The 27,909-nt window shown below is 39.7% G+C and overlaps 1 long non-coding RNA gene across 2 annotated transcripts in view; it reads right to left on the bottom strand.

The window, feature by feature from the left end:
* Nucleotides 1-27,909, bottom strand: part of LOC140911636 (uncharacterized) — a 73,527-nt gene that overhangs the window by 17,825 nt on the left and 27,793 nt on the right. The window contains exons 2-3 of one of the 2 annotated variants that reach the window (XR_012159059.1): nucleotides 13,677-13,762; nucleotides 107-196 (exon numbers count right to left, since the gene is read on the bottom strand). This is a non-coding gene — a long non-coding RNA (uncharacterized lncRNA). The remainder of the gene's footprint in view (nucleotides 1-106; nucleotides 197-13,676; nucleotides 13,763-27,909) is intronic. The other variant, XR_012159060.1, reaches the window with a different exon arrangement.

Below are 27,909 nucleotides of genomic sequence, written 5' to 3'. Positions count from 1 at the left end.
AGAGAGACATACTGTACTCTGCGCTTCAATCATTTGAGTACATTACATCAATTCAAACAAAGTTTAAAATGCACAAATCTTACTTTTCTCTTCTCCTTTTCCTTACCTCTATTGAGATAGATTCTATTCTGTGATGAGGTCAGGCTCACAGTAGTTTGAAATGATAAAGACCTGGAATATGCAGACTTGGAGGACACTGAAAACCAAAATACGGCAAATATGTCATGTTGTTAATATTCCAGGATCATAACTGAATTGTAACTCTGTTTAATATTTGGTAATTGTTCACAAATATTGCATTAGAAGAGTATAGGGTATTTATTCACAAAATAAACCAATATTATAGCAGACATGAAGAACGCACATTTTAATTAAGGTTAACCACATTTTTCAATTCCATGTAATTTTCTCAGGCAAATTCTTTGTGGCCAGAAATGTTCCATGACTGGTCTCAGCCCAAAGCTTTCTGGAAAGTTTGAGGAAAATTAGTTCTTCCATTTTTGAACTATTAAATCCTGGGGGTTGGGGGGGCATTGTTTTTGACAAATAATCTGATTTATATATATATATTGCATTTGGATAGTGTGTGTGTGTGTGTGTATATATATATATATATACACATACAAAGTTTTAAAGTTATGAATATTTAAAGTTACCTGTTTTGCAGATTTTTTTCTAGTGTCCCTATGACACTTGTGTCAGAGTTGTCCCAGTTCAGGAAGCACTGGCTGAACTTAACCACCCATAAATTTTAAAACTACTGGACCAGTTTTCTTTGATTTTTAGGTCTTAACACCTATAAAAAAGCCAAGTTTGAAGAAAAATGATCCTTTACCTGAGGCTTAAGGTTAAGAATGGCTGAAATCATCAAATGCATCCTGATCAGAGACAACCTTAACAAGTGATTGCTGGATTTCTGGATAGCAATCCTGGAACATTCTGGATCACAGATGCCATCTTACCAACATTTTAAAAACGTTTATCAGTCCTACTAACCACCTCCCCATGAACTTCCCTTATTTTTGTGTTTCTCCCTGATCTTTCTCTGTAGACACAGTTTTAGGACATAACCTCATTCCCTGACCTTTCCTCCATTGAAAAAACATGGGGTCTGAGATGAAAATTTTTTGAGGGAGCCCCTTGTTAAAACTTTGGCCGCACATCACTGCATGGCACGTTGTGGCATCCTCAGATGGAAGATGTTACAAAATGATGGAAAAAACGCACAGGCTAAAGCTAAGCACATTGCAGGCAGCTGTTTTGCTGCTTCCTACTGCCTCACAGTTCTACAAATACATTTCAGTCATGACATCACCCCTCATACCACCTCTGTTGTTCCAGGCCTTCAGTAGAACCTGGCTATGTCTATACCACAGAGCCTATGCAGGCATAGCTATGTTGGCATAGCTCTGCCTGCATAGTCCCCTAGTGAGAATGCAGCTTACTCCAACAGAAGGAGCACCACCTCCCCAAACAACATTAGCTGCATCGACAGAAGCATTCTTCTGTCCATGTAGCTGTGTCTACTCTCAGGTTTTACTGGCAAAGTTACACCATTCAGGGGTATGGAATTTTTTCATCCATGACTGACTATTAAAATTAAATTAAGATATTAAATTAAGCTATTAAAATTGTAGGCCAAGCAGTTGTCCATGAGGCCAAATGATGCTGTGATTTTGCAGACAAACTGAAGTTAAAATGAAATGACCAGTTTCTCTGGTGACTTAATTTTAGATTTGAATATAGGTCTCCAATGCTTTCTAAGCCTCCTGCTTGTGACATTTTGTTTTAAAAGTAGTTATTCATTTAACAAAATTACCAATATTGAAATTCAGGACGTATCTTCAATATGGCACAAGTAACTAATGCTGCATGCAAAAATATTAATAATTTTTGAATCTGTACTGTAAAATAGCACTAGAAGGTGCTTAATATGGAAAGCATTGGGTGAAATTCACTTCACATGGAGGGTTACTGCAAGACCTTTGGCTCAATTTAAGCCCCACAGAGGGGTTGCTCAGGAGTTTTACCTTCTGATCAATTGTATAGGGGTACCTGAACATCCCCCTGGCACACTGCAGGAAGGGGCTTCACACTCTCCCCACACAGACTGGTGCAGAAGGCTATATTGGGGGCAGAATAGGGCAGGGAAGGCCAGAGGAGGGTCTGCAGAACCAGGCTTATGCAAAACCAGTGAAATCCACCCCTCCTCCATGAGTTGAGTACTATGTCCAACTGGCCCATAAGCTGAAATGTTAAGCCTGTATCCTGGCCCTTGTTTGGGGGTTGGATTTCAGCTCCCCACCCCCTCCACCACACTCCCTGAATACTTGGGCCTTATACAGGTAGAATGAATTTCACCCCAAAGTAGTAAAAAGCATCTTCAACCTACAGAATTCTGATCTCTGCTTTGAGTCAGTTGTGAGACAAATATGCTTAAACCAAAGCTGTGCGGGAAACAAAATTATTGAAGGTAAATTCAAGCCAGAGTCAGTCTATGGCTCAAAAATATCTGAAGAGTGGTATATAAAGTCAGTGTGACCACCACAAAGTAAAACCAGAATAGCCTCACCAGCTTGACTCTTCCCTCTTTAAGAAAAATAATGAAAAAGGTCTCTTTCAAGCTGTTTTAACCCTGCCATATTATTCAGCAATGGAATTGACACATGGCATCCTCCAGCCTCTGACCTAATTTAACAAAGGGTCATCCCATGAGACAACCTTTCAGTGACTCTGAGGATGAGGCATAAGAGAGCGATGAGAACTGAAATTCTACCATATGCTATAACATATGTACAGTCAGCTTACATTGCACTGAATTTATGTCAACATGGGGCCCTCCAATTCAAATATATCACAAGAAATCCTGCCTTTGGTTACACTCCCGCTAACTTCATTGACTTCAAATATACATAGTTGCAGGATGAATTTGGCCCATATGATCATCGCACATATAATCTGCAGCATGTGTACCAATAAAAATAATATATTTTGAATATACAATCAGATCATTTCCTATTATAAATGGCATATACTGTATATTATAGTATAACATCATGTATTATAAATGTACCAGATTAAGTACCTTGCATCTTTCTTTGGATAATTATGTTAAACATGCAAATTATTATGATTTATTCATTGTATTATGGTAGTGCTCAGATTCCCCATTCGGGATTGAAGCCACATTGTGCTTAACACTGTGCAAATGGTAGGAAGGCACTGTCCCTGCCCTCAAGAGTTTACAACTGAAGGTCCTGATCCTGAAAAGGCTTTTGCATGTGCTTAACTATAAGCACAAGTGGGCCCACTGATTTCACTGCAGCTACTTATGTGCTTAAAATTAAGCATGCAAGTCCCCAGTCTTGAAATAGGTTGTGTGTTTGTTATATCATTAATTACCTTTCACATCATGTCTAAGCACTGATCAAATGAAATAGGCATCTTTTCATACATACTTAGAAATCAAAAGTAATTACATATTTTATAGGAATCCTGTTTAAAGGAACAGTTTGGAAAAACCTCTATTTGCCTTCAAATGAGTCATACTCAGAATCATGTGCGAAGCACACGCATCAGGAATGACACCAATAGAAAATGGATTCTGGAAATTTATTTTTGATCTATACAGCCAAGCAGTGATCACTAACACTAAATTCCATTCTGTGGGCCAGTCTCTGGTGTCGTGTAGATTATGATCCAGTAAGGAGGTATAGCTCAGTGTGGGTTTAAATGGGTATATTTTCCATACTTAGGGGGAACATCTGTAGCAGAAAAACAACCAATACAAAGGTGTAAGATGGAGATTATGTGGGATGGGGGAAAAGAGATGGCTGCTTTGATACATCTTCTGAAAATCCCCTGTTGGTTGCTTTTCTTGCCAGCATCACACATTCCAGTCCCCAAACACAGATTCTATTTTCAGTTATATCAATGTAAATGTGGAATCATGTCACTGAAGTAAATCCTAGTGCTACTCCACATATACACCCTCCCTCAGAATTAAGAGCAAAATCTGGTCCTCACTGTGTTACACCAACTCACACTGATTTATCAAGGTATAACTTACACCTCTTTTTATGTTACCACTGAATTTGTCCCAGCATTTGTAGGTCTGAAACCTTAAATATATATGTTCCTCATATTTGTGGAACTGTTGACAGCTACATGTCTCTGTCACTGAAAATGCACGATAAAGATCATTGCAGATGCAGTTCACAAAAAGGTACAGAATTCAAAGGCCTCTAAATGTAAAAGCTAACAGTTGAGTAGGAGCATTGTTTGCATTACTGAATTGAAGGTTGGGAGTCCTGTGTGTTAATCCTGATTTCATGTGGAGCTTTGGGGTTTTTCAATGTCTCTGTCTCAGCTTCTCCATTTTTAAAATAGGAATAATATTTACTTGCCTACCCACAGAGGTTTTGTGAGGATTAGTTAATGTTTGTGTGGTGCCATTTAAGTGCTAAGTATTATTACTAAGGACTTAAGGTAAGATAATATGATATATTTGAATGGGAGGGTCATTACCTTCACATAAATTCAATGTAGTGTAAACTGACTGTCCATATGTTATAGCATATGGCAGAATTCCAGTACCTCTATCTTATTCGTTGTCCTCCGAGTCACCAAATGGCAGTTTCGCAGGGGGATGCTGTGTGAAATTAGGTCAGAGACTGGGTGACTCTGTCTCTCTTCCAGTGCTGATTAACATGAGGTACAAATGACAAATCAAGATGGACTGAAATTTCCATTTCAACCTTCGGAGGTGGGAGGTGGGAGGAACTGCACCTACAGTATTTATAATATAGTCAAACAGCACAATATATTTTCAAGTAGGGCCAATTTTGTTGCATTTGTTTTAAATTGACCCAGACGGCAGAAGAAGATTTTATTTTCTGGCTTTCTTGAAGGTAGTAGAAATAAAGGAGTTTTCTCCAAAACTAACAACTAACCAGTGAAAACAATTAAGCCATTGACATGCAAGCCTCTCTTATTTTAGTGTTTTTGTTAAAATCCCTTCAGGAACTGGGGTGTCTATAGCATATATTTAAAGAGCTAGAACTCAAAATTAACTTCTTGGATGCACATTATATTTTGGTGAAAGAACTTTTGTGTCTGGGTTGACAATTCCTACAACATATCAAATCCCATCTTGTCCTATTTTAAAGGAGATCCAGAAGTAAGCTATGCTTGATATCCTGTGCTTCTGTATACCACTGTACACTACAACTACATAAGTATAGAAAAAATTACTACTATTTCATAAAGACAAATATTTGGAACTGGAAATACTATTAGAGCACAGGCGAGTAAATTTTGATTTTCTAGTCGTGAATTAGTTGGGTGTTGTCATATTGGTATTGAATACTTTCATACTTGTCATAAACTGTTGTCGACAAAATCAGGATTGTATTTTTTATACAAAGTGAGAGTGGCACTCAGGTCACTGGAAGCCCTGAAGTGAACAGCTGTGAGCCTTGATTTACACATAATACGTAGCTTCAAACACACAAAAAAATACATTTCCAGGGAGGCTGCAAATTCAATAGGCCAATCTCCTACCCAGATGTCTGATCTATAATTGATTATGCTTATTTCATGGAGATTTGGTCAAAGTAATGACAGATGCATATTCTCCAGTACAGGCAAACTACACAGTGCACAATTGACAAGGGGTTTGGGATGTGGAGAAAAGGTGGTTTAAAGCTCACCTTTGTACTCTTCTCATCATAGTGCTGCTCTGTGCAAGCTAGTCCTTTCCATTGAGTTACAGCAGTCAAGGGGCAGCTGAAACATTTACACCAGACAGCAAAAGGCACAGGGAGCCAAAAACACAGCCAAGGATTGGCAGAGCACAAAGCATTTTGGCCAGAACCCCCTTCCCTCCACCCATACCCATTTTCCCCTCTTACACCTACATGAGCTTGATGGCACAGGAGGAATGAACTGGTTAAGCCAGATTTTCAGACAGAATACATTTGCAGGGTATTACAAAGCATCCACACTGAACCAGAAGAATTGGCCCATGAAGCACAAATAATGGAACTAACATTTTGTGGGAAAAAGTGCCCAAACAGCATCTCGTGCTTCAAAGAACTGTCCTTAAACAGATCAGTTAAAGAGAATTCAGCTAGAAGCTCAAGAGACTATAATTAATAGATGCATAGATTTCAAAGCCAGAAGGGATCATTATGATCTCGTCTGACCTCCTGCAAAACAGAAGCCACAAAATGTCACCCAGTAATTCCTCCATCAAGCCCAATAACTTGTGGCTGAACAACAACATACCTTCTAGAAAGATATCCAGTCTTAACTTCAAGTGATGGATCAGAAAATGTCTGATTTTCCAGCATACTAAATGTTTGGACTGACTCACAAGAAGCATAGTACCAACTAATTAGCCATCACAATGTATCTTTGCAACATTACATTCTAGCAGAAGGTAGGGTTGAGATTGCTAGACATCTTTATCTGCATTTTGCTCTGTACATTATTTTATTTTACTGTGTTGTGGGCATATTGTATTTTTTAAATGTTATGGGCCAATGGTATACGGCTATAACTTTATTGAAACAAATGGAGTTACACCAAAAATTTATTTGTCCCATTATGACCTGCGTGGTATGTTGTGACTAAATTCCAGTACTTGTTAAAGTATGAAACAACCAAACTTCACTGACATTGAAGCCAAGGTAAACATTTTTTGAAGTTCAAAATGTTTCATTAACCCTTTTCTTCATTTGTGTTTACATCACCACTTTCTAGCCAAAACCTGGACTGAAATATTGTGAAGATGGTCATCATCACGCTATTTCCAACTCTGAATCACTAGTTCAGTCTAGTGATGGGTTACCATTTAATGTTTGAGGTTTGGTAAGCACCCATAAGTTTGGAGCCCAACTGTGTGAATCTCTTGTGTTTGCATAATTAAGCTGGAAAACTTGAGAGAACAACCCCACTGATGGATTCCCACTTGCAGCTGGAACCAGGAAGAGAAGAAGCAGGCAAAACTGAAAGATAGTAATGATGGAGTCAACTGTGCCTTTTTGTAAGGAAATGCATCACTTTGGGGAGTCACAATGGGTATGTCTACACTGTATTGAGAACCCATGGCACTGAATCTCAGAGCTCGGTTCAATTGACTTGGGCTCTCAGGGATTGGGATGCAGGGCTAAAAATTGCAATATAGACATTTGAGCTCAGGCTGGCTCTGAGACACACCCTCCGCACAAGGTTTCAAAGCCTGGGCTCCAGCCCGAGCCTGAACATCTACACTGCAATCGTTAGCCCCACAGGCCAAATCCCACAAGCCCGAGTCAACTGACCCAGGCCAGCTGTGGGTCTTTTATTGCCATGTAGACATACTCATTGACCTCTGAAAATTCTGTGCATGCATGGAGAGCATCCCCATACAGCACATACTACTTTCTGCAACCACACATTTTCCACTGGCTTCACACCTTCTCCCCTTCACACATTCCTTCCCTTTAAAGCTTGCACTTATGGGAGCTTGCAACAACTGCAAGGGAAACACAAAAAACACAGTTGTTGTCAGAAACACTGAACAGGAAGAATAAGGATGACAGGAGAGGCTGTTGCTTATACACAATAGCTCCACCCTATACACATATGAAAAGGGACTGGCTGCCATCTGTCCCTAAATAAAAAGCGGCTTTATAATTTTTCAAACTTGCTAAAAGGTCTGGTATTAGATTTGGGATGAAAGTCAGAGTCCTTTACTTATTTATCCAAACTGGTTAGCTTACCCCTAGTTCAGAGACATATCAAGACTTTGAGCTGCTTATCTTAACTGAGTCTCTGATTCTTAGGGAAGTGAAGACTACATACTTGCTATTGCTCAGTCATTACTCGAGCTATTTGAATAATTGATTTTTTGGTTCATGAGCAGTTCCACATTTTTTTAAAAAAATTGTTTAAATTTTTTTTGTTGGTGAATCAAAAAGTCAAAAATTAATTTGGGGTCAACTGAAACATTTCCTTTGACCTGAAATGTTTTGTTTCAGTTTTGAGCCATTTAACATTTACTTTTTAAATAAAATTGAAGGAAATTTGAAACAAAACAGTTAATTCAAAATGAAATAGTTATTTCAAAAAACATTTACATTAAAAAAATATCTAGGCTTTTTTCCCATGGAGGAAAACAATTAAGCAAAATCAACACAAATTCATGAAACATTTCAGCTGGCCCAAATCTGCCTTTTTCTCTGAAAAAAAGTTTCAGCCAAAAATTACACACACACACAAGGTAGGAGGACCACTCTCTTTGGTGGTGTCAATCAAAGTTCATCTCTTAACTACATCTAATCTGATTTTTAGAAGGGACTGAAATGAAATTTATTGGGCCCAGTTAATCCCTGATGTAACTCCACTGACATCAGTGTGGCCCATTATATTTAAAGCCTTCACCTTAATGTAAACAGGTGACTAATAGAGGGAAAGGTGATCAGCGCTCTATCTAGAACAACCAAGTCCTAAGTGTTACAGAACCTACTGAAATAAAAATGTTTTCTGACTGGCATCAGTCAGAAAGTGACACATGCAGACTGGTAGTTAGCTACCCATGATTCCTTGTGTTCCATTTCACTGAGAGCTTATTGAAAGCAGAACCACTGATTTTGACTTTATGTGGTAAATGTGCCAAAATGAGCTTAAAAAGGGGGGTTGGGGGAAGATAGCAAGAATGTGATTGTATAGCACAGTATTTAAGCATCACAAATAGTTGCCTCAACTGAGACAGAAATGATGGGGAAACGTCATATCTGAAAGTCACCATGGGGAGTCTCTCTGAGTCTTTCTGATGTGATGGAACCAGCAGGAAATATCCTCTCTGATTTAGTGTTTGACAGTCTGGTGTCTCTGTCAATGGGTCCAAGGCACTAAATGCTTGACTGGAAAGTTTATAATTACTTAAGGGTTCTATTTACCAATGAACTGAAAAATATTTCTGAAAAACCTAAGGTTTATTTAAAAAACAGACAATATAAGCTAGGTCCAATTCTGCAATCGATTCAGAAAATAACAGGGTAATAACTCTGAGGCTGAATTTGATAACTACTCCTTTTTTGGTGCCATGAATGTGGAGTGGTAATTTAAATTTCTTTTGGATACCCCACAGAGTAGGCGAACATCCAACTCAAAAGCAAACAATATAGGTGCTTCATTTGCTAGGATGAATGGGCCCTACTACTTATAAGGCATCCTTTAACACTGACAGCTACAATAAAAAAAAATCTTTATTAGAACTGACAGAAAGTAAAGGCCTAGAATTCAAAGGTACTTGGGCTCCTAAGACCCAGTTTTAGGCGTCACTGCAACCCACGGAACTCCCACTCGAGTGCTGCCTGACTCTGTAGGCACCTACGTTTTTGCAGTAAAAATTCTCTCAGCGTTTAACTTTCAGCCACTGGACAGGTACGCTGCTGCCCCACTCTGGGCACCTCTCTCCTACCTAAATCCCAGAGCAATCCACAAACCAGGGGAAGACAAATGTTTGTCCACCTAACTTGCGTGTGGAGCTCCAATCCTGTAGGTGTGCTCAGAGGCCACCTACCCTCCCAGGTCCAATTCAAAATCTCTCTGGAGAAGGAGTAGAAGATGCTAGTGGAAAAGAGTAATTGGAACAGGGAGTCTGGACCCTGGATCTCTCACCTCCCAGGTGGCCTAACCACCAGGCTACAGAGTCATTCCCTCGCTCATTCTCTCTCTGGCCCAAAGACCCTTAATATTTGTACACAATGGAAATATTTCAACAGGAGAGGTTGGGGGAACCACAAATCAGAATATCCCATAGCTCAGTGGTCAGAGATTTTCCTCAGTGGTGTGGGACATGACTGTTCAAATCATCTTTCCCCCTCATGCAGAGAGCAGATTTGAACCTGGGTCTCCCACGTCCCAGGTGAGTGTTCTAACCACTGGGTTAAAATATATAAGGGAGGTGGCACCACCTCCTCCTCCAGCTGTTTTGTATGAAATGAGGCAAGCACCTAACTCATTCTCACAAGACATGACTTAGGCACCTAAGCCACCTGACTCGAGGAGAGGGGTTCCCAGCTGCGGATGACAAGCAAAGCTAGGTGCCTCCCTGCAGCCTGGTTTTAGGCATTTCTCTCTGTGAGAGGGGCAGGGCTTAAGAAATCCCCATCCTCAGCATCTCCCATTAGTTAGGCACTGTAATGTCCATCATCACAATATCTAAGTCTCTTTGTGGATCAGGGACTAAGTCAATATGGTGGTTATAAGAAAAAAAACTATATACACACAATCACACAATATACACACACAATCTGGGGCCCAGATAATCTTCATCCAAGAATATTAATGGAATTGGCACATGAAAATGCAAGCCCATTAGCAAGAATTTTTAATGAATCTGTAAACTCAGGGGTTGTACCAGATGACTGGAGAATTGCTAACATAGTTCCTATTTTTAAGAAAGGGAAAAAAAAGTGATCCAGGTAACTACAGGCCTGTTAGTTTGACATCTGTAGTATGCAAGGTCTTGGAAAAAATTTTGAAGGAGAAAGTAGTTAAGGACATTGAGGTCAATGGTAAATGGGACAAAATACAACATGGTTTTACAAAAGGTAGATCGTGCCAAACCAACCTGATCTCCTTCTTTGAGAAAGTAACAGATGTTTTACACAAAGGAAATGCAGTGGATCTAATTTAGATTTCAGTAAGGCATTTGATACATTGCCACATGGGGAATTATTAGTTAAATATGAAAACTGAAAGGTGGATAAGGAATTGGTTAAAAGCGGGTCATACTAAAAGGTGAATTGTCAGGCTGGAGGGAGGTTACCAGTGGAGTTCCTCAGCGACCGGTTTTGGAACCAATCTTATTTAATTTTTTTATTACTGACCTCAGCACAAAAAGTGGGAGTGTGCTAATAAAGTTTGCGGATGATACAAAGCTGGGAGGTATTGCCAATTTAGAGAAGGACCGGGATATCATACAGGAGGATCTGGATGACCTTGTAAACTGGACTAATAGTAAATAGGATGAAATTTAATAGTGAAAAGTGCAAGGTCATGCTTTTAGGGATTAATAACATCAATTTTAGTTTTAAGCTGGGGATGCATCAATTAGAAGTAACAGAGGAGGAGAAGGACCTGGGAAAATTGGTTGACCACAGGAGGACTATGAGCCGCCAATGTGATATGGCCATGAAAAAAGCTAATGCAGTCTTGGGATGCATCAGGCGAGGTACTTCTAGTAGAGATAAGGAGGTGTTAGTACCATTATACAAGGCACTGGTGAGACCTCATCTGGAATACTGTGTGCAGTTCTGGTCTTCCATGTTTAAGAAAGATTAATTCAAACTGGAACAGGTACAGAGAAGGTCTATTAGGATGATCCGAGGAATGGAAAACCTGTCTTATGAAAAGGAGACTCAAGGAGCTTGGCTTGTTTAGCCTAACCAAAAGAAGGTTGAGGGGAGATATGATTGCTCTCTATAAATATATCAGAGGGATAAATACCAGAGAGGGAGAGGAATTATTTAAGCTCAGTACCAATGTGGACACAAGAACAAATGGAGATAAACTGGCCATTGGGAAGTTTAGACTTGAAATTAGACAAAGGTTTCTAACCATCAGAGGAGTGAAGTTCCGGAATAGCATTCCAAAGGAAGCAGTGGGGGCAAAAGACTTATCTGGCTTCAAGATTAAACTCGATAAGTTTATGGAGGAGATGGTATAATGGGATAACATGATTTTGGCAATTTATTGATCTTTAACTATTCATGGTAAATAGGCCCAATGGCCTGTGATGGAATGTTAGATGGGGTGGGATCTGAGTTACTACAGAGAATTCTTTCCTGGGTATCTGGCTGGTAAATCTTGCCCACATGCTCAGGGTTCAGCTGATCACCATATTTGTGGTCGGGAAGGAATTTTCCTCCAGGGCAGATTGGAAGAGGCCCTGGGGGGTTTTCGCCTTCTTCTGTAGCATGGGGCACGGGTCACTTGCTGGAGGATTCTCTGCACCTTGAAGTCTTTAAACCATGATTTGAGGACTTCAATAGCTCAGACATAGGTGAGAGGTTTATTGCAGGGGTGGATGGGTGAGATTCTGTGACCTGCGTTGTGCAGGAGGTCAGATTGGATGATCATAATGGTCTCTTCTGACTTTATAGACTATGACACACCGTTACACGCCCCTACCTTTAAGTTCTTTCTAAATGACCACTAGATGGGCAGTACAAAGAAGAGACCACGCATAACCTTGCCTTGGAACTTCTGATCCTTCAAGTCTATTTCTTTTCTGATGGCAAGCCTTTTGTGTCACACTTTGCAGAACCACCACCCCTCCCCCCAAGTGATTGGCAAAATTAATGCTGCTATAAGCAATTTTATTTTATATTCCACCACTGCACTACCCATATGAAAAGGGTTTTGCGCTAGCCTGGTAACCAATAAGAGAATGGCTCCTGTCAGAGGTGTGAGCCAGAGGGCCCAGAAGAGTATTATGAATAAGCCCATCCTTTGGTCTGATGCTCTGGCATACTCATGACTGGACTTCCTCAGAATTGGGAGACCACATGCTCTACCTCTTCCAATGCAAACTTCTCCCATCTGAAGGATAGACTCATTGGAAACTCAGCAAGATCCACCTCACAGAGTGTGTTAGGCCTCTATCCCCTCATACGGGTATCAGTGGGACTGTTGCCCTTAATTTGGTTAATAGATTTGCTCTTGCATGACATGAACCTAAGCTGTTATTTTAGTAAACAAAATAATTTGTTAAATCATTTGTTTAGTTATTGGATATATTATCCCTTAACAGATGTTACGTGATAAACATCAGATAACCACACATTCCAACTACATAAAAAGAAAAGGAGTACTTGTGGCACCTTAGAGACTAACCAATTTATTTGAGCATGAGCTTTCGTGAGCTACAGCTCACTTCATCAGATGTTTACCGTGGAAACTGCAGCAGACTTTATATACACACAGAAATCATGAAACAATACCTCCTCCCACCCCACTGTCCTGCTGGTAATAGCTTATCTAAAGTGATCAACAGGTGGGCCATTTCCAGCACAAATCCAGGTTTTCTCACCCTCCACCCCCCCACCCATGAGTGAAACATACTATGGCCCTGCCGGAAGGAGGATCCTTGTTCGTGCCTCTTTACATATCAATAGCCAGAATGCTCCTGCAGCTCAGAGAGTTACTTCACAGCAATTTTGGTGTCTGGAAAAAATGAAAGGTCTGGGTATGTTGTTTATTGATTGAGCTATTTACCACAAAATGAATGGCAATATATACTGAAGGAGGTATTTAAGCACATGGATGGGGGTAGCTTATGATTCACTAGTCACACATCTCAGTTTCAAGTTTCTGAGTTGTTTGTCACCCACAACATATTTTTATGACTGACGCTTGGAAAATATGCTCTGTATTTTATCATCAACCAGAATGTCTTCCTGTCTTAATGAACTCTTGGGGCCTGATCCTGCTTCCATTGACTCCCATGGTGCAGAACCAGACCTTTCATCTTTTAACTGATTTTCTGTCTTGTGCTATGTTCTGTTAATTTTGTCTTTTATACAATTTGAAGGTTCTTTGCTGTTGACATATCTACCCAGTGGAGGTTACTGCAGATCATATTCTGTAATTTAATAGCTTAAATACTTTTCCTTAAATACCTTTCAGGTTTCTTCAACTGTTGGAACCGCTCCTCACTGGCTGCCATGTTGAGAACAGGAAACTCATTAGTCATTCTTCAAACTGACTGCAAAAATCAAACTGTAGTGAATAACATTCGGGCGGTTATTGGTGACTAGTTTTTATTTCCTCCCTTGATACCAGTCTACAAACACTGGACCGTCTTCCTCTTTAAACTGAGTGTATCTTATTCTCTCTGATTCACACTGCCAAGATCTCTGTTTTTACCATTTGTCATTTTATATTTCCAATGGGCCTTTGCTGACCAGGTTAAGGCAAAACTATGGATGTTTTATCCAGTTCTACAGGACATCAAACCATTTACTCTGGATTTTATTTTTCAATTCAGAAAGAGAAGAATATACTTCTTTTATAATTAAAAGTTTTTAATATTCTAGTTTTAAACTAGCTAGCAGTTTCCAAAGCTAGAGCTACTTTATTCCTTTGACGTTGGCTAGTGAGGTTCCTTGGAACATAAATATATGCAATAAGCCAATAATTTCTGCTGCTTTTGAGGGTATCCCAGGGCTGGCAAACAGAAGGATAATGGGAATTAGAAGGAGGGAAAAAACAGCAATAAAAATATAAATCACAAAAGGAAGGAAATTCATTTGGTCCTTGGCTGCAAAGACACCGCTCAACTAATCCATGCTGAGTGCAATCCAATACTCCTGTATATAATCCTGTACTTGTGGAAGAAAATTAAAGTTTAATGCAATAATGGCTGACACAAATCACTTTTGTTGCCCAGAAGCAGAGTAAAGAAAGTTAAAATCATACAAATCTAATTTCTCTCTCTCTTTTTTACTTTATTCTTTAACATCTTGATTCTTTAATCCATAGGATCAGTTTCTGATTATTAAACATATATTACCAATTTAAGCAAGATTTTTTTTTTGAAGGATGGCGGGAGAGGACAATGAGAGACAAGAAATTATTTGTGCTCAATGGTACATGTTAAAGCTCTTTCAAAATCCATACATTTTTCATAGACTGATATAGGTCCTTGCCTATAATCAATCTGTGTCCCAGGGACTTTGAAAATAAACATAACGGCAATGGAATACCATCAGTCATAATTGCATCCCACCCACTATTATGTATGTTTGTTCAGCGTAATATATTTGAGTTCTGCCAGCTATGGGACCAAGTGGGGGTCTCTGTTAAAGACAAATGATAAAAGGAAACGTGGTTATGGTTATCCTCCATCCCTATTACCCTAGCCATAAACTACAACCATTACCACTTCCCTTCTAGAGCAAACTTGACTAAAGAAACAGCTGAGAGCATATGCCAGGCATATTCTATTCTACACCATATGTTTCTCTGTGCCAGAGAGGGAAATCAGTTATCTGGAAGTTTGATCAGACTAAAACTATCTTCTTATCCTTCCACTTAAATAGTGTCAGATTTTTCATTCTCCTCCCCATCTCGAAACAAAAAGAAAATAAAAACTGGTTTTCATTGGTCCAGACTCCAATAAAATGAACATGGGAAACCTTCCCTAATACCCATATGGTAGTGGTGGGACAACATGACAGCAGACTCAGCAGGAGCTCATGCAGAAGCAATAATGGAAGTTGTGTAGTTATCATTGTTTCCTGTGGAGTCATAAGGTGGGCTGGGAAGTTTGTGGAACAGCTCCTTGGGATAAGTGGGGTGCATAAATTCAGTCTCATTTTACCCTTCCTCCAGATTTTGCAGTAGCCCCTCTGCAGGGCTGGTATTCATGCATAGAGAAGGAGAGGGCTTGTCAAGGTTCCTCCCCCACTCTGAACTCTAGGGTACAGATGTGGGGACCTGCATGAAAAACCTCCTAAGCTTATCTTTACCAGCTTAGGTCAAAACTTCCCCAAGGTACAAAATATTCCACCCTTTGTCCTTGGATTGGCCGCTACCACCACCAAACTAATACTGGTTACTGGGGAAGAGCTGTTTGGACGCGTCTTTCCCCCCAAAATACTTCCCAAAACCTTGCACCCCACTTCCTGGACAAGGTTTGGTAAAAAGCCTCACCAATTTGCCTAGGTGACTACAGACCCAGACCCTTGGATCTTAAGAACAATGAACAATCCTCCCAACACTTGCACCCCCCATTTCCTGGGAAATGTTGGATAAAAAGCCTCACCAATTTGCATAGGTGACCACAGACCCAAACCCTTGGATCTGAGAACAATGAAAAAGCATTCAGTTTTCTTACAAGAAGACTTTTAATAAAAATAGAAGTAAATACAAATAAAGAAATCCCCCCTGTAAAATCAGGATGGTAGATATCTTACAGGGTAATTAGATTCAAAAACATAGAGAACCCCTTTAGGCAAAACCTTAAGTTACAAAAAAGATACACAGACAGAAATAGTTATTCTATTCAGCACAATTCTTTTCTCAGCCATTTAAAGAAATCATAATCTAACACATACCTAGCTAGATTACTTACTAAAAGTTCTAAGACTCCATTCCTGGTCTATCCCTGGCAGAAACCAGCATACAGACAGACACACAGACCCTTTGTTTCTCTCCCTCCTCCCAGCTTTTGAAAGTATCTTGTCTCCTCATTGGTCATTTTGGTCAGGTGCCAGCGAGGTTACCTTTAGCTTCTTAACCCTTTACAGGTGAGAGGAGCTTTCCCCTGGCCAGGAGGGATTTCAAAGGGGTTTACCCTTCCCTTTATATTTATGACAGGGCTATTGTTGGGAAGAGTTGGAGATGAGGATACATTATATACCACTAAACATGCAAGTATTCCCCATCTCAATCATCACAGATTCAGTATATTAACATAGGCACTGTCCTCCCAGGATGAGGATTCCAGGGGAGCGGGGCGCCATGGAGGAGTGGGGAAGTCAAGATGCGTTGTGTGGGGACTCTCTGTATGAATGTCCTTGTCTTTGGTAGGTATCAGGGGATCCTCAGGTTTGGGTGTCTGAGCAACCTCTTTTGTTCCACAGAGGCAACTCCACAGGAATAATACAGAGGGAACTACATCAGAGCAACTTCAGAGCTGCTGATCTACAGGTACATGCTGGGGTAAAAGCAGGGGATGTAGTGAGGGCTTTCCTGCGCCTCAGTGATACCAAGCTGCCACATTGGGTCTCTGGGACAGTTGGCAGCTGGTGCATGTCAGAACAGCTTGAAGGCTGCTCTGACATGTGCTAGAGAATTGGCCCCGTACTCAGATGGACCAGCATCAGTGAAGCAATAAGGTGACTTATAGTCACCTTCATACCAACCCATTTTCCGTCCTAAATTTCATAGTGCACTCCTTAGCCACATTTGAAGCTCCGGGCCTCTCTCTCTTCTTTGGTTTCTCACTGACTGTTGCCTCTACCCTTTTTTCAGTTGGGCACTGCTCTGTATTTCAGCATGTGACACATTGGTTCAGATTTGTTACAACTTGTTACAGCATGTTCACAGAGCTTAAATGAAGTCACCCCATGCACTGTTATGAGGGAAGGTCCTTACTAATCATTTTATAGTTTGTTGAAACATATTTAAGAGACTTGTACATTTCTAAAAAATATGAGGATTTCAGAGGCTTATTTCCCTTCTTTCTGTCTCCTTGACCCTGCCTAATCGACCAGAAGAGCATTGCACCTGTATCTTTTGTTATCTTTTTAAAAAAACTGTCATCTGTTCTGATTATTTGGACTCAGCAGTGGCAAGACCTAGTCAATCGAGTGCCACGAAATATGTAAGTTAGTTTATAGCTGGTTGTGCTGGCTTCCTGTGCAAACTGGAAAAAGTATTAAATGTAGTTATAGAAGGTGGGGATTTTTTTTAATCCCTTTGCAGCCTGACAAATTTAAACTGCAAATGTCATCAAAATGAATGCAGTAGCTGAATCCAACAGGTGGGGTAATAAACCCTGACATTTCCAGCTAATTAATTGTACTGGGTGTGATGGGATACCTTTCAGTACAAACATGGTTTTACTTGATGTCAGTGACAAGGCCACGGACCTACTTTTCTACTATGTATCCACATGATCCACAGTGTAAAGTTCCCACCTACAATATACTTTATGACCTTTCAGGTGATGAAACCTCTGACCTATATCATTCTTATCTTTGCTGGTTCAGCTGCTGGGTGGTGACAACCTGCTAGACTCCATGTCGGGTCTAACTGTGATTTACTGTGTATTAGAATTAAAAAGTTAACATGATATTCCTGTCCACCGAACCCTAAAGGGCTTAGGTAGTGGTACTGCAGCTCTCTGGAGGAAATTGCAACATCCAGGGATTTGTTATGAGCCTAGTGCCAAGGCAGTTCATAAATCTAAGTACAACATGACATCAACATGACTGGCTCTGAGTCTTTTTCCTTTTGGCCCTTCCATATGACAATTTCATCAGCTGTCTTTCTGACTGCCCTGTATGATGCACAAAAACTTCTGACAACAGGAAACATCTCCAGTTCTAGTTCATCATTTTAAAAAAAATACAAATATTATAGGTTGAAAAAATTGATAATTAATCAAAAGAGCAGAAATACTAAAAACAGGCACAAGTTATCTGCTCAAATACACCACTGAAAATTCAGAGAAAATCTATTGATTTTAATAGACCTTTTCTGCATCTACACTAGTGTAACTGTGAGCAAAATTTCACTCAAATCTTGAATTTTTTTCATTTTTTCTTTTAATGTGATTTTAAAAATAGATGATTCATTGTAAAATAAGAGTAGACCTGAGTGAGGGTAAGCGTAATAGAACTGTTAAATAACTAATGGGTTGTACTTGTACAAAATTATTAACACCAGATTCAATTATTATTAAAAGGAAAATTCATTCTGAAATAATTTATAGATTCTTAGATTCCAAAGCCATCAGGGAGCATTGTGATCATCCAGTCTAACCTCCTGTATAACACAGGTCATAGAGCTTCCCCAAAATAATTCTTAGGCAAGATCTTTTTAAACAACATCCAAACTAGATTCAGAAATGGTCAGTGATAGAGAATCCACCAGGATCCTTGGTAAATTGTTCTAATGGTTAATTACACTCACCACTATAAATATATGCCTTGTTTCCAGTCTGAAGTCTAGCTTTAACTTCCAGCTATTGGATCATGTTATACCTTTCTCTGCCAGATTGAAGAGTCCATTATCAAATATTTGTTCCCCATGTAGGTACTAATGGACTGTGATTAAGTCACCACTTAAAAAAAGATCAGGTTAAGAGAAGATTATTTTTTTCCCAAAGAGAAGAGCTCCTTAGGTCTACCACTATAGTGCATGTTTTCTAATCCTTTAATCATTCTTGTAGCTCTTCTCTAAACCCTCTCTAATTTATTAACAACCTTCTTGAATTGTGACCCCAGAACTGGACACAGTATTTCAGCAGCAGTTGCAGCAGTACCAAATACAGAGGTAGCATAACCTTTCTACTCCTGCTTCAGAGTTCCCTGTTTATGCATCCTAGAATTTCATTAGCCTTCTTCACACAGCATTACACTGGGAGCTCATGTTCAGCTGATTATCTCCCATGACCCCCAAAATTCTTTTCAGAGTCACTGCTTCCCAGGAACAGTCCCAATCCTGTAAGTATCACCTTGTGATACTTGTGATCACCTGCAAGTATCACCGAATCCTGTAAGTATCATTATTGGTTCCTAGTTGCAGACATTTTACATTTGGCTGTACTGTAATGCATATTGTTGGCTTGCACACAGCTTACCAAGTGATCTAGATCACTCTGTATCCATTACTTGACCTCTTCATTATTTACCGTGCCCCCAATTTTTCTGTCATCTCTAAACTTTATCAGTAATCGTTTTAGGCTAAGTCCTGGATGTTAACTAATACAGCCAAGAACCAATCCCTGTGAGACTCCACTAGAAACACACCTGTTCAATGATGATTCCCCGTTTACAATTGCATTTTGAGGCCCACCAATTATCAACTTTTTAATCTTTTTAACGTGTGCCATATTCATTTTATATCATTCTAGTTTTTAATCTAAATGTTGTGCAGTACTGAGTCAAATGCCTTACAGAAGTCTAAGTATATTACATCAACAATATTACCTTTATCAACTGTAAATGAGTTCTTGACTCTTTTAGGGAAAACACCAGTAAGGAATTATTTGTGGATGCACTAGAGACTAGATGAACTCAGGACACCCCACTATTTCCCAAATATACCTGCCTTTCCCCAGGAAACTCCAAGCAGCATGAGAGCAGGATGAGGGGGTACTGTGGGGTGGGATAGCAGGGGGTTAATTACATGCTCAGAAATAGGTGTCAGACTTACCAGCAAGCCTCCAAAAAGTGCTGTTTTCAACAGTAACTTCTCTGGGACAAAGCCTCTTAAGGGGAGAAAATAAAGACTTTTGAGGCAGATTCTCAGCGGATGTAAATCCATGTAACTCTATTGATTTCAGTGGCATTATATTGATTCATATCAGCTGAGAATCTGGCCACTTTGAATTTGACAGTTGTAGGCAACATGAATTTCATTGTATGTTCAGATTTGGGATACTGGCATAAGAAAGCTGTGTTTTTTGTTTGTTTGTTTTTTAAACACAACCTTGGTTGTCTCTGGAAACATTATTTGAATTTACCTTTTTATATGTGCTTTATTTCAAGATAAAGTTACAGGCATGTGTGTGTCTGATGAGAAGTTTGCAGCCAGTTTGAAACTAATGAACTAGTTAAATTCCCTCAGGCTTATTATTTTTTTGCAACTTGGCTGATCAGGTGAAAGTCTCCTACTAAGTGACTCACCTTTGTACAATTAATGCTTTTTTCCTTCTAGCTTTAAAATTTCCTGCCAAGATATAAGTGCAACTCCTACTGAAGCAATGTGACACTGAGTACCTTTCCCAGACCTAGAGCTTTGTGTAACTCAGAACGCTTGTCTCTCTCACCGGCAGAAGTTGGTCCAGTAAAAGATATTACCTCACCAAACTTTTCTCTGTAATATCCTGGGACTGACAGGGCTACAGCAACACTGCATAAATCTGTTCAGGACATTCTATTTAATGGATGTGCTACTAGACCATTAATTAATTTGAAATTAGTCATTCTTATAAAAACTAAGGGTGAAATGATGACCCCACTGATATGAATCCCATTGACTTCCGTGGGGCCACCATTTCACCTTCAGTTTCTTGCCCCTATAGTTGTGAAGAAAAACCTTTAAAATGTGAACCAAGGTTAAACTGGTGCAGCTGTTTTCCTGAGGCTATGTATACACTACAGGGACTGTAGTGGCATAGCTACAGTGCCATAGCTACGTTAGCATAAACCCACAGTGTATACGTGGCCTACAGAGACAACAGGGTTTTTTCTGTCACTGGAGAAACACCATCTCTTCCCCCCACTCCTGAGCAATGGTAGCTAGATTGATGGAAGCATTTTCCCTACACAGGGAGTTAGGTAAGCATAGCTACGGTGCTCAGTGGTGCGGATTTTTCCTGAGCACCATAGCTATGTCAACTAAATTTTAAGTGTAGGTCAGGCCTGAGTCTGGAGGCAGCCTAAAACAATAGTCCTAAGAGGTATGAACAGCTCCATTCATGTCAACGGGTAGTAACTGTGAAAGGTATCAGTTTGATTGTCAACTAATTCAACTAACGTGCTTATCCTACAATCCCAAAGTGCCTCCCACAACTCCCCAGCTTCCAAAAACCTCTGCTGTCTCCTACCAAGCTGTCAAAACTGCCAGTTTCCCCCGACAACTTCTGTGATGTAATTTCGTGCTGACAGCTTAAAAATCTACAGAGTATCAAAAACTGAAAAGGGGGGGGGTGGGGACATTGTAAAATAAATTGAATGTTCTAGCAAAATAAACAGGAACTGCTGTAATTATCAAAGGGTTTATTTTAATACTTAATTCATTAAAATTAATAAGGCCGCATGGTCTAATGGATAGGGCACCAGATTGGGAGTCATGTTACCTACGTTCTGTTCCCAGCTCCATCGCTGACCTGTTGTGTGACCTCAAACAAGTCACTTCACCTCTCTGCTTCTGTTTTCTCTCCGACCATTGGTCTGTTTTGTCTAAGTTGTACACTTTATGGGGGCAGGGACAGTCTCATGCTATGTATTTGTATAGTGCCTAGCACAGTGGGTCCACAATTTCTGCGTGGACCACTAGGCAATAGTGTAATCCAAATAAATAATAAAATATTCAATTCTGTCATTTAAATGAAGCTGGCACACCAAAATGCCCTGGAGCCCAGGATCCTCGCCATAGAATTTACATCAGTGCATGGGGCTTAGACTGTAGTAGATACAACCAGAGCTTGCTGGAATACTGTGTGGAAAATAAAAATCAACACGTTTCAAGTTTCCTGGCAGTACAAAATGTATATTTATGGTTCACATTTTGCAACTGTACTGCAATAGGCAGAATACAAGAGTGTTCTATTCTCTTCTATTCCATATAGGTTTTTACACATCACTCATCACCATAGTATCTGAGCTGCTGAGTGTTGGAGGTAGTGTGGGTGGCTGATTTCACACCAGGTTTGTACAGTCCTGAAGGCAGTGCACCATATTTGTAGTGGACACACAGAGCCACCCATCTGCCACTTTGATGACCCCCAAACTTCCCTTTATGGCAAATGCCACAAACAGGATTGGCTTTAGAGTATCGTTGCAAGGACTTAGGGGCGCATAGAACTGTGACAGGACACACAATCAATGCTATTAGAAATCCCATGTGGTAAAACTAAAGCATAAAATTTAACACAAAATGACAGATTAAACTGCCACCCCTGTTCTCACAAGATGTTGCAGCACTGAAAAATAAAAGCTTCAACCAGCCCTTCCAATATGAGGCACATAATGGAACAAACTGTTTGACACTGGAGACTACAGGAGCGTGGCAGCACCTGCTGTTCAGAACTACTCAAGTACAATTAAATTGCCTGTTTCTCACAAGTATTTTTTGCCCACTAATCCCATGCCAGAAACTCATTTAACTATCTAGCAGGTAAAATATTAGCTGGCAAGGGACACGGAAAATAAATAAGGACATTGCTTTACATGCAGTGTAGTTGTAGCCATGTCAGTCCCAGGATATGAGAGAGAGAAGGTGGGTGAAGTAATATCTTTTATTGGATCAACTTCTGTTGGCGAGAGAGACATGGTTTTACATGTCTTGTGTGCTATATTCCATCTATTCTAATTGCATTGTGTCCTCCTCTCTAATTTATAGTTATAATACAAACATTCCCAACTCACTCTGCAAATTCTACTGGGTTATTTCTTGGCTCTAACCTTGAATCTGTATTTTCTGTAGGACTGGAATGGATCCCATAAATATTTGCAAAAAGAAAAGGAGTACTTGTGGCACCTTAGAGACTAACCAATTTAATAAATAAATATTTGGTACATGTCTAAAATGTATAATTGTTACACCTTATTTCAAGAGTATTTTTAATGAGGATAACAAAATATATGTTTCTGGTGTCTATTTTAACTAGGTCACTAGGTTTAGGTCAGACATACTGCTACAGTCAAGCAAAAAAAAAATTACCTACCCTTTTAGTCCATTGGTAATGTTATGGAAAATATTCTTTGAATGCTCTCTTTCTAAATAATGTTTTTAAATTACATTGGCATCATCTCCCTCATAGTTAAAGCACATAATCAGTTCCACTATTGGTGCACAAGAGATATACTCTTTGGCATAAATCCTCTATTTGGTTGGAATATTCAAAGGATTCTAAGGGTGCCCAATTCCCATTGGATTTCCTATTGAATGGCTTCCTTGAAAATCCCCATCCTTATCTACAGGTACATAGCAAAGGCAATTGCAGAATGAATTTCCCTACACACTTGTCTTAATAATGTACCTTAGCCTTAAACTAGAGAAACAACTTTTAAGAGTTAGAGGATTATTTTAGGTCTACACTAAGAGTGCTTTGCTGGTATAGCTATACCTGTTTTTTATACCAGCAAAATGTTCCTAGTGTACACACAATTTATACCAGCAAAAATGTACTTTTTGCCAGCATAGCTTATTCCACTCCCCCTCGCCCCATCCCCCAATAAAATAATTAGTTTCCAGGCTGATTCAGCCCTTGTTTTCTCTGTTGAGATTGTCAACAGGCATGCCAGTTGAGATGAGGTTGATAATGATCTACTACAAACTGAACTAAGGCCACTACAAGCCACCCAGGAGCCATCAGATGATGACAACATTTGGTCTACCACCAAACTGGCACACACAGAGTGGGTGACCTAAAAATGAAAGAGCCTGTATCTCATTATCAGCCCCTAGGCCACCCAGTCTTCCAAATTCCTGTTTTCATAGTTTATACATCAACCACAACATCCTGATCTAGACTGAAATATGGCAAAAGGTCAAATGCTTAAAGGAAACCTAAGCTCTGAATGCAAGATGTGTGCACAGTTACTGCAGTAGAGAGACACAAATAACTGAACTCACTCCAACCCTCCCTTCCGCCTCCTCTTCCATTTACTTTTGATTTTTTTCTTTTTTGGCATTTACACACACGTGCACTCTAACCACCCAACAGTAAAAACCTAGGGCCAATGGGGACAGTGATTTCCTCTCCGAGGGCAGAATTTAGCCCAAGGTACCTGTAAATTATATTATTTTTTTTAAAGCCCTTCTCTGCTGGGGGCAGCGGAACCCTGAAAATCAGAGAAAGAAGATTCAAATCAAATGTAATCAACCCAGCTTAACCCAAATTTTGCATATAAACCCTTACTCATGAGTTGTGAATACTTATACGAAATCTCATGTTGGTATTAACAATTGATTTGTAGACCCTATGAAATAAGGCCTCCCAGCTATAGGATTGTCATAAGACATTTTAAATTAAGGGCCTGATCCTACTCCCATGGAAATCAAGGGGAGTTTTGTTGTTGGGACCAATGGGAACAGGATAGGACCCAAACCTGTTACAATAATAGACATGTCTGTACATTGGTTTCTTTGTGTGCAATATGCATTGTTATGAATGGCTCTTTTAAAGCTTGATTGATAGGTCAGAACATGCCTCGCTTGTTACTACATAAATGAGCCACAAGGCTGACGGAATTCCAAAAATAACAATCTCTTATTGAAAGTCTGCTTAACAGGCCACTATTTAGAACAGCTCAGTTTAACAGGCCTCTGTTAACAGAATCAAGGATAGGGAGACAAAGAAATTACAAGTCCATAGATCTCAGGCAAAAGCCATCATTAGCCTATTTCAGAGATGGGCTCTGACCAGTAATCAACAAGATGATAGAGTAAATATGTTAATGGGTGCAGTATATGTTCTGGGCATGAGCATAGAAGCTGAGTGCTATCACATCACTTAAAAATGTATTATTAATCAAGGACATGTACCCTGCTTCACCTGGCAGCAGCATACTTCTAGGAAATGAAAAAAACCCTTACGTTCTATGAATCAACGAATAGTAGATTCATATAGATTCCAAGGCCAGAAGAGACCATTGTGATCATCTAGTCCAACTTTCTTTAGAACACAGCCCATATAATTTCCCCACCATAATTCCTAGAGCACATATTTTAGAAAAACATCCAATCCTGATTTAAAAATTGTCAGTGATGGAGAATCCATTAGGACCCTTGGTAAATTGTTCCCATGATTAATTACTCTCACCATTAAAAATGTATACCTTATTTCCATTCTGAAATTGTCTAGCTTCAGCTTCCAGCCATTGAATCATGTTATATCTTTCTCTGCTAGATTGAAGAGCCCATTGTTAACTATTCGGTCCCCATCTATACAGTTCTTATATAGCACTTTCCATTACTAGATCTCAAAGTGTTTTACAAGAGAGATTATCCTTATCTTCAATTTACAGATGGGGAGGAAAAAAGAGGTGGCATTTCTTGCCAAAGATCACCAAGCAGGCCAACAGTGAAGCAAGGAATAAAACCCAGGTCTCCTATTTCCCAGGACAGTACTTTATCCCCCTAGACCACCCTGCCTCCCAACAAATACAAGCTTATTAACTCGTGGGCAAAATCCTGTAGTCCTTATTCAGGCAAAACACCATTGAAATTAATGTGAGCTGAGCCTGAGTAAAGACTACAGGATTTGACCATTTCTGCCATATCCTCTCTTCCCTGAGCAGAGTCAGAGCAAATAGGCTTGATGTTATTTTCTCCATGCCAGGTTGTGTGCTTGTGCGGAAGAGCAGAATTATCCTCCTTTTCACCAAGAACAGAATGCCAGCATAGCCAACCCACTAAGCAAAACCCAGCCAAGTACTGCAGCTCCTGAGATGGGTTTGTAAGACTTCTGGATTCATTGGCCCATTCCTACCCTCATGGTAGTGAGAATGGAGCCCCAAAGTCCACTGCTCAACAGTGCAGGCAGTTACAAATCCTCCCAGCAAAGACTCTTTGCCCTTTCCCAGTGCACAGCAGAAGCCTATCTGTTAAGCTCCCATTGTGACCACACAGCAGGGACAGGACCTTAGGGCTACATAGTTAATTCTAAACAGGGTACCAGACCTGCTATCAGTCCAGCATTGCATCCACTGATCTCTGTATTTTAACATTAAATTGAGATGTTTTATTAGAAAGATGGATATTATTGTAAATTGTCTGATATAAAACTATCTAATCAAGTGGGAAATGCATTCAGCAGTTTAGAAAAAGGTAGCTTACCGTATAAGACACGTAAGAGTTGAGATTTATTAAGTAGTATTATTCGTATGATTGTAGTGCTCTATTATTCTTACATTGTCAGACAATCTGCAGAAATTTGTTCTGCTTCAGGCAATTCTTACCCTTGCTATACAACTGTTGTTATGTACATTTTTCTCATTATGGTAAGTACTTTGATCTCTCAGCAAACGTTCAGCATTTTATAAACTGTAACATAAAACTCACATAGAGAAAAGATATGACTAAAAAGATCTTAACAATCATAACTGCACTTCTCAGATAACCCTAAAATACACAATGGAAAAATAAGAGGGGGTGAGGGGGAAGATAGAAATGCTTTGATTGTCAGTTGTGTTCTACAATCTTAAGCTTCAGATTATTTTCTCCTTCAGTAAAGTCCCTTTAAGATCAAATTTTTTACAGTCATCAGAAACCTGGGTCAACTAAAATACTTCCCTTCATAATGAAAAGCACCTTGTATAATTTAGAACTGCTCTTTCAAGGGGCACTAACCGTGATCCACTTTAATGAGAGTATATCTAGCCAATTATAGGACATGAATGTATAAACCCTTTATTTTATATGCCTTTGACAAAATGAAACTTACACTCTGAAGAGGGTTATCAATTTAAAATACACAATTTATTAAGATTTATTGTTAGCTATAGGTTGGGTCTTTCTATTAATACAGTAGATGTGTCTTTTCACAGAGCAGTCCCACATTGTGGCCAAGACATGGATTGTGAGGTCTTTTAAATAATTAGAAAGCAGCCCAGTAGTGCAGTCATTCATTCTTTCATTCATTTTCTTTCCCTTTCTGAGAAAGGGTAAAAGCATTATTTCCCATGGCAACCTATGAAAATTAGATTTGCCCAGTTTAGGCAGGAATCCCAGAATTAAAGCAGTTTTCTAAAATATAAAATTTATGGCAAGGTGGTATATAAACTGGACAATCATGCAAAAGACCCAGTGCTGGGAAAAAGATGTGACCTCTTGGGATTTACAGGCTGGTAGGGGCTGGGCTTATTAGAGACAAGTTGTCACACTTCTCCTTTGAAGAAAAAGGTCCCAGCTCCTCCCTCCTTCTCCTTTCTCTCCCCGCTCAGCACCCCTCTGTCTAGTGTTAGCACCCTCTGTAGGTAAAATTACTAGACAGAATTGCTTTTCTGTTCAGAGACCCAGGGAAGGACAATAAATGAGTTGGAAGAGAAACATAACGTAGAATGTGTGGGGGAAATGGAGGGGAAAATAAAATAAAGAGTAGGCAGGAAAGAAATCTATATCTTCAAGGAGAGGATAAAATCACCTCTCAAATGAAAGGAATATGAGGGTTGTATCATTTTGCTCTGCAGATGGAGACAGACTGGCTGCTGCCACAGATTGGGGCAGGGAGAAGAATAATCTAAATACCAAACATCACAGAACAAAACAGGAAAGAAATCACCTACTTCTGAAGTTATAATGGTTACAAGAGAGACCTTCTGGCTTTATAAATTACTGTTTGCACAGGCACCATAGTGATTCACTTTGTTACTAGGGGCAGTTGCCCTGTTGCAGCCTCTCAAAGGCATTGAGGTAATCAGATTCCAAGTGCAGCACTTACCACAAGAG

Source organism: Lepidochelys kempii, chromosome 5, assembly GCF_965140265.1.
Source record: "Lepidochelys kempii isolate rLepKem1 chromosome 5, rLepKem1.hap2, whole genome shotgun sequence".
NCBI classification, from domain to species: domain Eukaryota; kingdom Metazoa; phylum Chordata; order Testudines; family Cheloniidae; genus Lepidochelys; species Lepidochelys kempii.
This window is presented reverse-complemented; position numbering and strand designations above follow the sequence as displayed.